The sequence below is a fragment of the Oryctolagus cuniculus genome, chromosome 18, assembly GCF_964237555.1.
Source record: "Oryctolagus cuniculus chromosome 18, mOryCun1.1, whole genome shotgun sequence".
Classification (NCBI taxonomy): Eukaryota; Metazoa; Chordata; class Mammalia; order Lagomorpha; family Leporidae; genus Oryctolagus; species Oryctolagus cuniculus.
The window spans coordinates 2,761,538-2,775,206 of record NC_091449.1 but is presented as its reverse complement, the minus strand read 5'-3'; the positions used below and the strand labels follow the sequence as shown (position 1 = coordinate 2,775,206).

Genomic DNA, 13,669 nt, shown 5'->3' with positions numbered 1-13,669 from the left:
TTTTTTTTTTTTTTTTTGACAGGCAGAGTGGACAGTGAGAGAGAGAGAAAGGTCATCCTTTGCCGTTGGTTCACCCTCCAATGGCCGCCGCGGCCGGTGCGCTGCGGCCGGCGCACCGCGCTGATCCGATGGCAGGAGCCAGGTGCTTCTCCTGGTCTCCCATGGGGTGCAGGGCCCAAGCACTTGGGCCATCCTCCACTGCACTCCCGGGCCACAGCAGAGAGCTGGCCTGGAAGAGGGGCAACCGGGACAGAATCTGGCGCCCCGACCGGGACTAGAACCCGGTGTGCCGGCGCCACAAGGCGGAGGATTAGCCTAGTGAGCCGCGGCGCCGGCCCCCTGTTACTTTTAAAAACTAAAACCCTATGCAAGGTAAGACATCAAAGTTCTAGGTTTTTGTTTTTTTCCCCCCCGTTTTTAACAGACATATGAAGAGATTGGGTATCGGTAACCTGAAGAAGCCAGGTGGTAATATTTTTTTGTTTTCTTGGGAATTTCTTCTGTTTGTAGAACCCTCTATGAAGGTTGGTAGTCACAAGGTGAATCAGTTTATCTGATTTGCATTAAAACATTTGTCCTTCAATGAGTAATCACCGGTAGATGTCTGCCTGCCGTATCCAAGTTTAATAGAATTTCCTAAGTGCAGAATCTTGAGTCGTAGAGAGGAATCGTGGAATCTTCGGGCAGAAGAGGCAGCATTTATTTCACCATCAATTATAATAAGAAAGCCTTGTTTAATTTTTCACAGGCTAGTACTGAAACAAATCTAAGCCCACAATCCATTTTGAGTTAACTTTTGTATGAGATATTTAAAGTTTAGGTCAGTGTTCTCTCATTTCTTATGGATAGATGTGCAATCGCTACAGTAGTATTTGTAGAAAAGGCTAAACTTCCCCCTTAGAACTGTTTTTGTGCCTCTAAAAGAAAAAATCGGTTGAGACATCTGATGAGGACATGCATCTAGAACGTGTAAAGACCACTTACAACTCATTGATAAGAATATAGATACTACAGATTTTTAAGTTGACAAAGATTTGAATAGACATTTCTCTAAAGGAAATATATACATGATTCCTAAGAACTTGAAACAGTGTTTAACATCACTAAGTCATTGGAGAAAGGCAAATGAAAACCACAGTGGCATACTTCAAACCCACCGTGATGGCCAGGATAAAAAGATAGTAAGTGCTGGCAAGAGTGTGGGGAAATTGGAATCTTCATACATTGCTGGTGAGAATCTAAAATCGTGCAGCTGCTTTGGAAAGCATTGTGGAAGTTTCTCAAAAGGTTAGTATGCAGTATATTGATTTTTTAGGGTTGCCATAACAAAATGCCACAGACCAAGTATTTTTTTTTTTATTTTTAGAATTATTGTATTTGAAAGGCAGAGTTACAGAGAGAGGTAGAGCCAGAGAGAGGTCTTCCATTCCACTGGTTCATTCCCCAAATGACCGCAATGACCAGAACTGCGCCCATCCGAAGCCAGGAGCCAGGAGCTTCTTCCTGTCTCCCACATAGGTGCAGGGGCCCAAGGACTTGGGCCATCCTCCGCTGGTTTCCCAGGCCACAGTAGAGAGCTGGATCAAAAGAGGTGCAGCTGGGACTCAAACTGGTGCCCATATGGTATGCTGGTGCTGCAGGCTGGGGTTTTAACCCACTGAGCCACAGCACTGACTCCACAGACCAAGTATCTTAAGCAACACAAATTTATTTTCTCAAAGTTCCAGGGGTGAAGGTTCAGGCCAAAGTGTTGGCAGCTGTGGTGTTTCCTGAGGACCCTGTCGTTGACTTGTGATGGCTGTCTTCTCCCTGCTTCTCCACCTACTCTTCCCTCTCCGCCTGTGCATCCCTTGTGTCTGTACCCCCTTGCAAGGACAGCAGTTACATTGGATTAGGGTCTCCTATGAACAGCCTCATTTTAACTTAATTACCCACATTAAAGACCCTATTTCTAAATATAGTTAAAGTACTAGAACTGAGACTTTGACAAATGAATTGGAGGAGGCCCAATTCAGTCCATAACCTAGAGTAACTGTATGATCCAACAATTTCAGCTCTAAGTTTATAGCTAAGAAAAGTGAAAATGGGCCGGCGCTGTGGCGTAGCAGGTAAAGCTGCCACCTGCAGTGCCAGCATCCCATATGGCCGCCAGTTCAAGTCCCGGCGGCTCCATTTCTGATCCAGCTCTCTTCTACGGGCTGGGAAAGCAGTGGAAGATGGCCTATGTCCTTGGGTCCCTGTACCCACATGGGAGACTTGGAAGAAGCTCCAGCTGTTGCAGCCATTTGGGGAGTGAACCAGAGGATGGAAGACCTCTCTCTCTGCCTCTCCTTCTCTTTCTTTATAACTCTGACTTTCAAATAAAAAAATCTGAAAAAAAAGAAAAGTGAAAACATAGAGAGATTGATTGGTGTTGTGGCACAATGGGTTAAGCTACCATTTGCAAAGTGACATCCCATTTAGAAGTGCTGGTTCAACTCCTGGCTGCTCTGTTTTCAATCTGACTTCCTGCTAATGCAACTGGAAAGGCAATAGAAGGTGCTGTAAGTACTGGGCCCCCACATGTGAGATCGGGTGGAGTTCTGGTCTCCTGGCTTCAGGCTGACCCAGCCCTGGCTATTGTGACTAGTTGGGGCATGAGCCAGTAGACTGAAGATCTTTCTCTGTCTCTTAGTCTCTCTGTCACTCTGGCTTTCAAATAAATGTTTTAAAAGGTAAAAACACATGGCACTGACGCTGTGGTCAGTGGATTAACACCCTGGGCTGAAGCGCTGGCATCCCATATGGGCGCCGGTTCGAGACCCAGCTGCTCTACTTCCGATCCAGCTCTGCTATGGCCTGGGAAAGCAGTAGAAGATGGCCCAAATGCTTGGGCTCCTGCACCCACGTGAGAGACAAAGAAACAGCTCCTGGCTCCTGGCTTCGGATTGGCACAGCTCCAGCCAGCCATTGCAGCCAATTGGGAAGTGAACCATCAGATGGAAGGCCTCTCTCTCTCTCTCTCTCTCTCTGCCTCTCCTCTCTCTCTGTAACTCTGACTTTCAAATAAATAAATAAACCTTTAATAAAAAAATAAAGTGAAAACACAAACATGTAAAAAGTGGTAATAATTATTCACTGCAGCTTTATAATGCCAGAGTGGTGATAATTCACATGTTCATATTAACCATAGAAAATATTGAAGTGCTGATATATACTACATGTATTATACTGAGTACAAGAAACTAACCTTTAGAAGACCACATTTATATGAAATCCATTTATATGAAATGTCTAGAACAGATAATGACACAGAGACAGAAAGTAGATTAGAAATTGCTTAGGGTTGGTAAGAAGGGATGGAGAATGACCATTAACAGGTTCAGAGTTTCTTGTGAAGAAAATATTTTGCAATTATATTTTGGTGGTGCTTAAAAAACCTGTAAAAGTATTTTTTAAAATGAACTGTACATTTTGAATATAAGAATTAAATGTTGTGTAAATTACATCTCAATGAAGCTGTTAAAAACCAGTTGAACATAATTATGTGATCTTATTTTTATTTATTTATTTTTAATAAATTTAGTTTTGAATTCCCTGTTTTGTTCCAATAATCTATGCATGTATCCCTTTGGCAATACTTCCTTGTTTTGATTATTCTGGCTTTATGGTATGCGCTGATATCAGGTAGTGATTTCACCTATATTATTTTTTTGTCAAGATTATTTTAGCTATTTTGTATCCTGTCCTTTTCCATATAAAGTTTACTATATGTTCTTTTGTGTCTAGGAAAAATATTCCCTGGTGTTTTGTTAGGAATTTCATTAAACTATTTCAATTTGAAAACTGAAATTTTTTGCTGTTAGATGTTTCAATCCATGAACATGGAGTGCTTCTTCAGTTATTTAAATCTTTTAAAATTTCCTTCACCAGCATTTGTAATATTCAGCATAAGATGCTATATGTGTTTCACTATGTTAATGCCTAGGCATTTCATTTTCTTGAGATAAAATGTAAATAACATGGAGTTAATTTCAAGTTCAGCATGGTCATTGTTAGTGTGGAAAGTGATTTTCTTTTTTTAAGTTGTTCAACTTGCTCAACTCATTCATTAGTTCTAGAAGCATTTGCTGTCTTGCTTCCTGAAGTTTTCTGTGTGGACAGTCATGTCATCTGCAAGTACAAAGTTGTATTTCTTCCCTCCAGTGTGTGTTCTTTCCCCCTTTTCCAGTACAATAACAGTGGTGAGGTAGAGCACCTTGTTCTCAATCTCACATCTCAGCCAAGTGAGTAAGAGATACAGATAGACAGCCGGATGGGTGGATTGGGGGAGGGGAAGACAGCCAGATGGGTGGATTGGGGGAGGGGAAGACAGCCAGCTAGATGGATGTGGGGGAGGGGCAGGAAGGCAAGGAAAGCATGATGATAAATGCAGGGTTTGGTAAATCTCTTTGCAGATGTGCATTTCAAGTCTTTTTACACACTTTAAAGTGGGTAAACATTCTTTAAGATTCCATTTGAGCGATTTAAAGAACTTCATTCATTTTCTTTTTTTTAAGAAAATTATTTTATCTACACGTGATTTTTAAATATAATCACCAGGGTTTATAACAAAATTCTTCTATTTCCAATATCCGAAACATTAGGATCCCCTTCTTCAAAATATGCTTTGTTACTTGTTTGCTAGGAATGCATTGAAGGAGGATGATGGCTACTTGGCCCTTGACAAAATAGTTCTTAGTAGTTTTTTCTTTTTTTTTTCTTTTTCTTTTTGACAGGCAGAGTTAGACAGTGAGAGAAAGACAGAGAGAAAGGTCTTCCTTCCATTGGTTCATCCCCCAAATGGCTGCCACGGCCAGTGTGTTGTGCTGATCCAAAGCCAGGAGCCAAGTGCTTCTCCTGGTCTCCCATGCTGGTGCAGGGCCCAAGGACTTGGGCCATCCTCCACTGCCTTCCCAGGCCACAGCAGAGAGCTGGACTGGAAGAGGAGCAACCGGGACAGAATCTGGCACCCCAACTGGGACTAGGACCCGGGGTACCGGCGCCACAGGCGGAGGATTAGCCTAGTGAGCCGTGGCACCGGTCAGTAGTTTTTTCTTATCAGAATTTATTGGTATCAGGCCGGCGCCGTGGCTCAATAGGCTAATCCTCCACCTTGCGGCGCCGGCACACCGGGTTCTAGTCCCGGTTGGGGTGCCGGATTCTGTCCCGGTTGCCCCTCTTCCAGGCCAGCTCTCTGCTATGGCCCGGGAGTGCAGTGGAGGATGGCCCAGGTGCTTTGGCCCTGCACCCCATGGGAGACCAGGAAAAGCACCTGGATCCTGGCTCCTGCCATCGGATCAGCATGGTGCGCCGGCTGCAGCGGCGGCCATTGGAGGGTGAACCAACGGCAAAGGAAGACCTTTCTCTCTCTGTCTCTCTCTCTCACTGTCCACTCTGCCTGTCAAAAAAAAAAAAAAAAAAAAAGAATTTATTGGTATCATTAAAAATGAGCACAATATGAATGTGTTTTTTCTGATCACTATAGTGGTTAACAGTGAAGAGTCTGAGTTCCTACTGCCTGTATCCCTGTCCAGCACTGCTCTCTTACTCCTGTAGGAATCTGGACAAGTTACTGAATTTCTGTGGGCCTCAGTTGTACCATGTCTAAACTGGAGATATTACTTCATTAATAAGGTGTGTGTGAGGCCAAAAAGAGAGAGGACATCAGTCAAATACTTAGAATAAATACTGGTAGTAAATGCTAACAAACATTAGAAATTCTCATCTCCGAAAAGAGTAGAAGCCAAAACATACTGTAGAGTCATCTTCAGGGGAGCTGGGAGAGGCTGGGAGAGCAAATACCTGTCATTTCTTTACAGAGATTTTTTTTTTTTCCTAAAAGTATCATGGTAAAGAGAGAAGGAGGGAGGGAGAAAGGGAATATATCAGGGAGCTCCACATTTCAATGACTTTCTATGCAAGGAAAGAAGACAAAAAAAGACTTATTTGGTCAAAGAAGACCCAAATAAGTACCTTACAAAAGAAAAAGTGATCAAATGCTAGAAAAATTATTTAAGCATTAGAAATATTACATTTTGGGGCCGGCCCTGTGGCGTAGTTAATAAAACTACCACCTTCAGGCCGACATCCCATATGAGTGCCAGTTCAAGTCCTGGCTGCTCCACCTCCAGTCCAGCTCTCTGCTATGGCCTGCGGGAGCAGTAGAAGATGGGCTCCTGCACCCACGTGGGAGACCTGGAAGAAGCTCCAGGCTTGTGTCTTCAGATCAGCCCAGCTCTGGAAGGTGTGGCCATTTGGGGGGTGAACCAGCAGATGGACGACTCTCTCTCTCTCTCTCTCTCTCTCTCTCTCTCTCTAACTGCCTTTCAAGTAAATAAGTAAGTTTTTATAAAAAGAGAAACATTACATTTCATAGCCTATGTAGAGGTAGAGACTATTACACTACTACTCATTTTTAAAAATTCAAAACAGAAACCTTATTTTATCTTGCTCCTAAAAGGTATGCATACTGAAGAAAAAAAAAAAAACAGGAATGAAGAGGAAAATATTTAAAGCACAATTGTAACATGTAGATTCAATATGTGCACCCTGGTCTATTTGCTTTTATAGGCTTAGTTGCAGATACAGGACCCAAAGGAAAGCCAGCAGGATCTTTTAAATTGAGAACAAGTCCTCCTGTTTTGAAAACCTTTCAGTGTCTTTTCATGGGCATGGGCTCAGGCTCCAGTCCTCATCATGTCTTTGATCTGTAGAGCCCTATATCAAACACTGGAAGTCAGGCTCCACAGATTAAGCCATTCATACAGTCTATCCCAAACTTGTGGCTACCAGGGACAATATATTTTCTCAATGCTTAAGCAGTGTATTAGTCCAGTTTGCATTAACTAAAATGAAATACCCGAGACTGGGTGACTGTACAGAAAGAGGTTTCATTTGGCTGGTGATTCTGGAGAACCATGGTCAAGGGGCTGCATCTTGGGATGGTATGTTTGCTGGCAGAGTCCTTAGGTAGTGCAGGGCATCACATGGCAGATACAGGGAGTATGTGCCTAAGTGTCTGTATGTCTCTTCTGTCAATCTCCCTTTTCAAAAATAAAACCACCTGGCTTCAGTCATGTGGGCTGCATCCTGATGACCTTGTCTAACCCTGATTAGCTCCAGAAGATCCACCTCTGAATGCCATAGTTGGACTGAGTCTCCACAATCTTAGTAACTCACATTGGGGATTAAATTTTAGGACATGAAACCTGATGGGACACTAATATGTGGCCAAATCATGGTAGCCAGTTGGAGTCGGCTCTACCCTTCTCCCTGCCTGGATTTATTGCAATTTACACCAGTAGCATTGTAGTTAGCAGTAACTCTAGACTCCAGCTGGAAGTCAATGGAAGCAAGGAACTGGACGACATTCTTGATGTTGTCTTTGTATCACGTGTAGAGTTATCCTTTCCCCACTCCCCTCACCATTGGCAGTGAGGGTTGCTTTCTCTGCTACCAACCAAGTCCCTCTGGCCCCACTGCTGTTTTGACTGCAGAAGGAAAGGGTGACAAATCTTCATCGTTGTCTACATTAAATTATAAAAGAGGCAAGATCACCTGCTCTCATCCCTTATAATAGAGGAACTGAAGAGAGAAAAATTTTAAATTTTATGAGAGGTAGAGTGTGTGTGTGTGGGGAGAGAGAGAGAGAGATCGATCCTCTCTAATGGTTCACTCTGCAAATGCCAGCAACAGCTGAAGCTTGGTGAGAGTCAAAGCCAGAAGACAGGCACTCAATTTGGGTCTCCCATGTGGGAGGTAGGAATCCAGTTATTTAAGCCATCACCACTGCCTATCATGGTCTTTATAAGCAGGAAGCTGGAATTGGGAGCCAGAACTAGGAATCAGATCCAATCTCTTAATCACTAGATAAACACCCACTCTGAACCACCCACTCTGAGTTTCTTTAAAATTCATGTATTTTTACACCTCAAATTGGAGACAGTTTGTGATATAAGGTATAGGTTCAATTTCATAAGTTTCTGTAATTTTTGCTTTACCCATCTGAAAATAATATGCTTTTTTCTTTGGCCTTTTTTTAAAAGAAGATTTATCTATTTTATTTGAAAGGCAAAGTTAGAGAAAGAGAAAGAGAGAGAGAGAGAGAAAGAGAGGGAGGGAGGGAGGGAGGGGGATTGAGAGAGAGAGAGAGAGAGAGAGAGAATATTCCTTCCACTGGTTCACTTCCCAAATGGCAGAAACAGCCAAGGTTGGGCCAAACTAAAGCCAGGAGCTTCATCCAATATCCCATAAGGGTTCAGGGGCTCAAGGACTTGGGCCATCTTTTGCTGTATTCCCAGGTGCATTATCAGGGAGCTGGATCAGAAGTGGAGCAGCCAGGACTTGTAACAGTGTCCCTATAGAATGTGAGCACTGCAGGCTGTGGCTTAACCTGCTATGCCACAGCACTGGCCCCTGATGAAGTTTTCTTTGTGTGCATCTTGATTGGTGTACGCTGAGTGTCTTGAATCTGTGAGTTTATAGTTTTCAATGAATTTGGAGAATTTTGGCCATTATTTCTTGAAATATTTTTCTCTCAGTACTTTCTTCTTGAACTTCGATCACTCATACAAGTATGTTAGATTACTTAATGGTTTTTCCATGGGTCATCGAGTCTCTATTCTTTACTTTTGCAGTCTCTTCCCCTTCTTCTTACTTCATCAGGATACATTATTGCTGTATCGTTATTTTATTCATTTATTTGCATTTTACTCAAAAGGCAGAGTGTCAGAGAGACAGAGATCTTCCATTCACTGGCTCTTTCCCCAGTGCCTGCATCAGCCATTGCTGAGCCAGGCTGAAGATACAATTCTGGAACACTCCATCTGAGTTTCCCACATGTGTCACAGAGGCCCAAGTATTGAGTCATTATTTGCTGCCTCCCAGGATGTACATTGGCTGGAAACTGGATCGGAAGCAGAGCATGGATTCCAATCCAGGCACTCTGATGTGGGATGTGGGTGTCCCAAGCTCCATCTTAACTGCTGCACCACAGTGCTTGGCCCCAAAGTAGCCAGCTTTCACAGTTGCTGTAGTATCATTTTCCCCTCTTGTGATCACTGATTTTAAAATGCCCATTGTACTGGGCTGAGGGATGCCCAGGTAGTTGGTAAAACATTATCTCTGGGTATGTGAAGGTGTTTCCAGGAAAGAAAACATTCAAATTGGTGAGCTGAGTAGAGTGGATGGCTGTCCTCTGTAGGGTGGGTGGGTAGCAGCCAGTCCATCCAGGGCCTGAATACAACAGAAATGTGGAGGTAGGGCAGTCTCTCTCTGAGCAGGGACAGCCACTTTTCTTCTACTCAGGACATCGGCACTCCTACTTTATACAACAAAAAGGTGGAGGTAGAGCAGTCTCTCTCTCTCTCTCTGAGCAGAGACAGCCACTTTTCTTCTACTCAGGACATCGGCACTCCTGCTTTATTGGCCCTTGGGTTTGGACTAGCACTTAACACTATTGACTCTACTGGTTCTCCAGGTTTTGGGTTTGGACTAGAACTGTGCCACCAGCTTCCCTGGTTACCCAGGTTGCAGACAGCAGATCATGTGACTTTTCCATAATCATGTGAGCCATTTGCTCATAATACATCTGTCTGTATATGTTGATGTATTTACTCTTAGCACGACATCAATCCTGATGTTAACCTCAGTAAACTGTGTTGAGGTATGCACACTTCTATCACGAATTTACATCGAACCCACAGCACAGGATTCTTCCTTGCCTTTCCTCATCCTGTATATATTTCTCTCCTCTCCACCAGGAGAAGACTGGCTCTCCAAAACTAATGTATTAATTTGTTCAATTTTATTTTATTTTTTATTAAAGATTATTTATTTGAAAGTCAGAGTTACATAGTGAGAGGAGAGGCAGAAAGAGAGGTCTTCCATCTGATGGTTCACTCCCTAATTGGTCGCAATGGCCGGAGCTGTGCCAATCTGAAGCCAGGAGCCACGAGCTTCTTCCTTGTCTCCCACACAGGTGCAGGGACTCAAGCACTTGGGCCATCTTCCACTGATTTCCCAGGCCATAGCAGAGAGCTAGATCGGAAGTGGAGCAGCTGGGACTAGAGCTGGTGCCCATATGGGATGCCAGTGTATCAGGCCGGCCCCAATTTGTTCAATTTTATAACAAATAGTTTCCACATCACTACTCATGCTTTTCTGAGTGATCAGAAGTTGCTTATGGCTTCTTGTTTTTGTTTTCTTTATATAAAATTGCTAGCTCTTATCTGAGGTATATAAAGGTGTTAATATTTTCTTCCAATTTTTCGTTTGTCTTTTGCCTTTGCTTGTAGAGTATTTTACTTTGCATAAGTGCTTTTTTTTTTTTTTTTTTTTTGACAGGCAGAGTTAGTGAGAGATAGAGAAAAAGGTCTTCCTTCCGTTGGTTCACCCCCCAAATGGCTGCTATGGCTGGCGCACTGTGCCCATCTGAAGCCAGGAGCCAGATGCTTCTTCCTGGTTTCCCATGCAGGTGCAGGGCCCAAGCACTTGGGCCATCCTCCTCTGCCCTCTCGGGCCACAGCAGAGAGCTGAATTGGAAGAGGAGCAACTGGGACTAGAACCCAGGGTACTGGCACCGCAGGTGGAGGATTAGCCTAATGAGACATGGTGCTGGCATAAGTGCTTTCATGTTCTCAAAAATGTCTTTTCATTTACTAAGTCTATAGAGTTTTCAGCCACAATTAGAAAGAATTTTCACACATACAGCTTATAATGGAATTCACCTCTAAACCTTCTGGTATTTCTAAAGCTTCACTTAGACCTCAGGTCAATTTAGAATTTTGATTCTAATAGAAGAAGGTAAGAATACAATTGAATCTTTTCTAAATGACTCTCCCAGTTATTCCCCAATGTAATGTATTAAGAACATCCATTTAACCTGATTTGTCATCTTTATTGTACACTAAATTTCCCCATTTGAAAGTATTTCTAGACTTTGAATTCTATTCTACTGGTTTAACAATTCATAGGTCAATCCCATACAGTTTTAATTGAAAAGCTGATCAGAATGTTTTAACATCTGATGAGGTTAGTATATCCTCATAGCATTCCTCTTGGGGTATTCCTAGACATTCATGCATGTTTTCCACCCATCTATTTTCATGGGGGAATATAGTATTGGGGAACTGATGTCCTTGAGATGTACAACACAGACATGAACAAATTTCAAATAAAATGTTGGAGGAAGGCTGACACATATTTTAATTCTACTTACGCAAAGTTCAAAACTGGTAAAGCTAGTCTGCACTAACATGTGCAGTAAGGAGATTGTAGGGTATGAGTGAGACTTCATGGGTCTGATCAGGAGCTGTTTTTCCTTTTTATAACAGACATTTAAAAAAAAAGAATTTATTTATTTATTTGAAAGGCAGAGTTACAGAGGCAGAGACAGGAGCAGAAGCAGAGAGATTTTCCATCTGCTGGTTCACTCCCCAGATGGCTACAATGGCCAGAGCTGTGCCGATCAGGAGCTGTGCCGGCCTGCGGCACAATGAACTGGGTCTTCCTGAAACAGAGAGTGGGAATGCGGGGACAAGGACGCAAAGAATGGAGCCAAGACAAGTCCTGATCAAGGCTCGTTTATTGAAGAAATCCAGTAGTATTTAAACATGACCAGTTGTTTACAAGAAGGAGCACAAAAGATTTACATATCAAAAAGGCTTTTAAGGTTACAATAAAACATTTAGGTGATAAATGCAGGTTACAGGTGTGACTGATTATCTGTATCATCTCTTGTGAAAGGTTTAGGTTCTTCCTGCCTCTTCCCGGAATCTCCCCTAGCCTAATTGTCTGTGAAGTCTCCATTCATATGTTTAAGTGTAAACAAAGGGAGCGACTACCCGTGGCTGCCCACAAGGAGCCAGGAGCTTTTTCCATGTCTCCCACATGATGTGGGGTCCCACGCACTTGGGCCATCTTCTACTGCTTTCCCAGGCCATAAGAGGGAGCTGGATTGGAATGGGGCAGCAGGGCTCCAACTGTCACCCACATGGGATGCCCACGCTTCAAGTGGAGGCTTTACCTGCCACTCCACAGTGCCTGCCCCAGGATCTGTTCTTCAACATGGTTACAGGTTACAAGGTTACAGCAGGTGAAAATTAATCTTTTGTAGTTGAAGGAGTTTTTAAGATCAATGTCTTAATTGTGAAATTCTCTCCTAAACTGAAAGTTTAAAGATATAATAAATACATTGTATGAACCTGAATCAGAGGCTGGATCAAGAGTTAAAAAAGTGGGGCTGGTGCTGTGGCGTAGTGGGCAAAGCCACCGCCTGCAGCGCTGGCATGCCATCCATAAGGGTGCTGGTTCTAGTCCCGGCTGCTCCTCTTCAGATCTAGCTCTCTGCTATGGCCTGGGAAAGCAACAGAAGATGGCCCAAGTCCTTGGGCTCCTGCACCCTTGTGGGAGACCCAGAGAAGCTCCTGGCTTCAGATTGGCACAGCTCTGACTGTAGCAGCCAATTGGGGAGTGAACCATCGGATGGAAGATCTCTCTCTCTCTCCCTGTCTCTCCGTAACTCTTTCATATAAATAAATAAGTAAATAAATAATGTTAAAAAAATGTTGCGGTAGGTGGTCACACAACTCAGTAAATTATCCACTTAAAAATTAGAATCAAGTGTGGAAAACCTGAACTTGGGCTGTATGTATGCGAATATTACGACTGTTAATTTCTTCAGATGTGATAATGGGACTTAAAACCAGAGAGCAGGGGGAAAGAGGATGGGGAATACCAGGGTGACACTTTAGGCAGGGCAGTACTAAGTTTGTCCAACTAGAGCTTAACGGTACCATCCTCCACACATTGCGATCCCCTCACAAATGCTAACAAGAGTGTCTTTTAACAGCACGAAGTTGGAATCAGACTAAACATATAAAAATACGAGACTTACAATAAGTTGAGATTATGCCAGCTTGGGAAAAACCATTTTTCTTTTTTGACAAGCAGAGTTAGACAGTGATAGAGGTGTCTTCTGTTGGTTCACCCCCCAAATGGCCGCCGCGGCCGGCGCACCGCGCTGATCCGATGGCAGGAGCCAGGAGCCAGGTGCTTTCTCCTGGTCTCCCATGGGTGCAGGGCCCAAGCACTTGGGCCATCCTCCACTGCACTCCCGGGCCACAGCAGAGAGCTGGCCTGGAAGAGGAGCAACCGGGACAGAATCCGGCGCCCCGACCGGGACTAGAACCTGGTGTGCCGGCGCCGCAAGGCGGAGGATTAGCCTAGTGAGCCGCGGTGCCGGCCAACAAATACACTCTTTGGAGCCTCCACCAAGTCAATCTCTGTGCATTCCTCTCCGGAAACCCGAGTTCCCCGTGTCAGCTCCCGACAGGCGCCTCGCTTTCCCCCCTTCCCATCCTCGAGTGAACTTGTACCTCACGGAACCGGCGAGTTCACGGCTGAGAGGGTGTTTCACAGCCCACACAGTGCGTGAGGCCACCATTACACGTTACAGCCACTGAAGCCACGACCCACGCCCCCGAGGAGCGGACCCCGCGGACCGCCGGGAGAGCCCCGCACGCACGGCCGCAGAACCACGCGCAGCCGGCGAAGCCGCGGGGCCCGACACGCGGGACGCGCGCACGCATGCGCCGTCCGCACTCGGAAGCCTCGCGGTGCCCGGCCTCGAGGCCTGGTAGAGACTACG

The 13,669-nt window shown here is 44.3% G+C and overlaps 1 protein-coding gene across 1 annotated transcript in view; it reads right to left on the bottom strand.

Moving 5' to 3' along the window:
- ZNF583 (zinc finger protein 583) overlaps positions 1–13,603 on the bottom strand; it is a 33,372-nt gene extending 19,769 nt beyond the window's left edge. The window contains exon 1 of the mRNA XM_070063455.1: positions 13,398–13,603. The gene's annotated coding sequence lies outside the window, so the exon portion shown is untranslated. The remainder of the gene's footprint in view (positions 1–13,397) is intronic.
- Between the last annotated feature and the right edge of the window lie 66 nt (positions 13,604–13,669).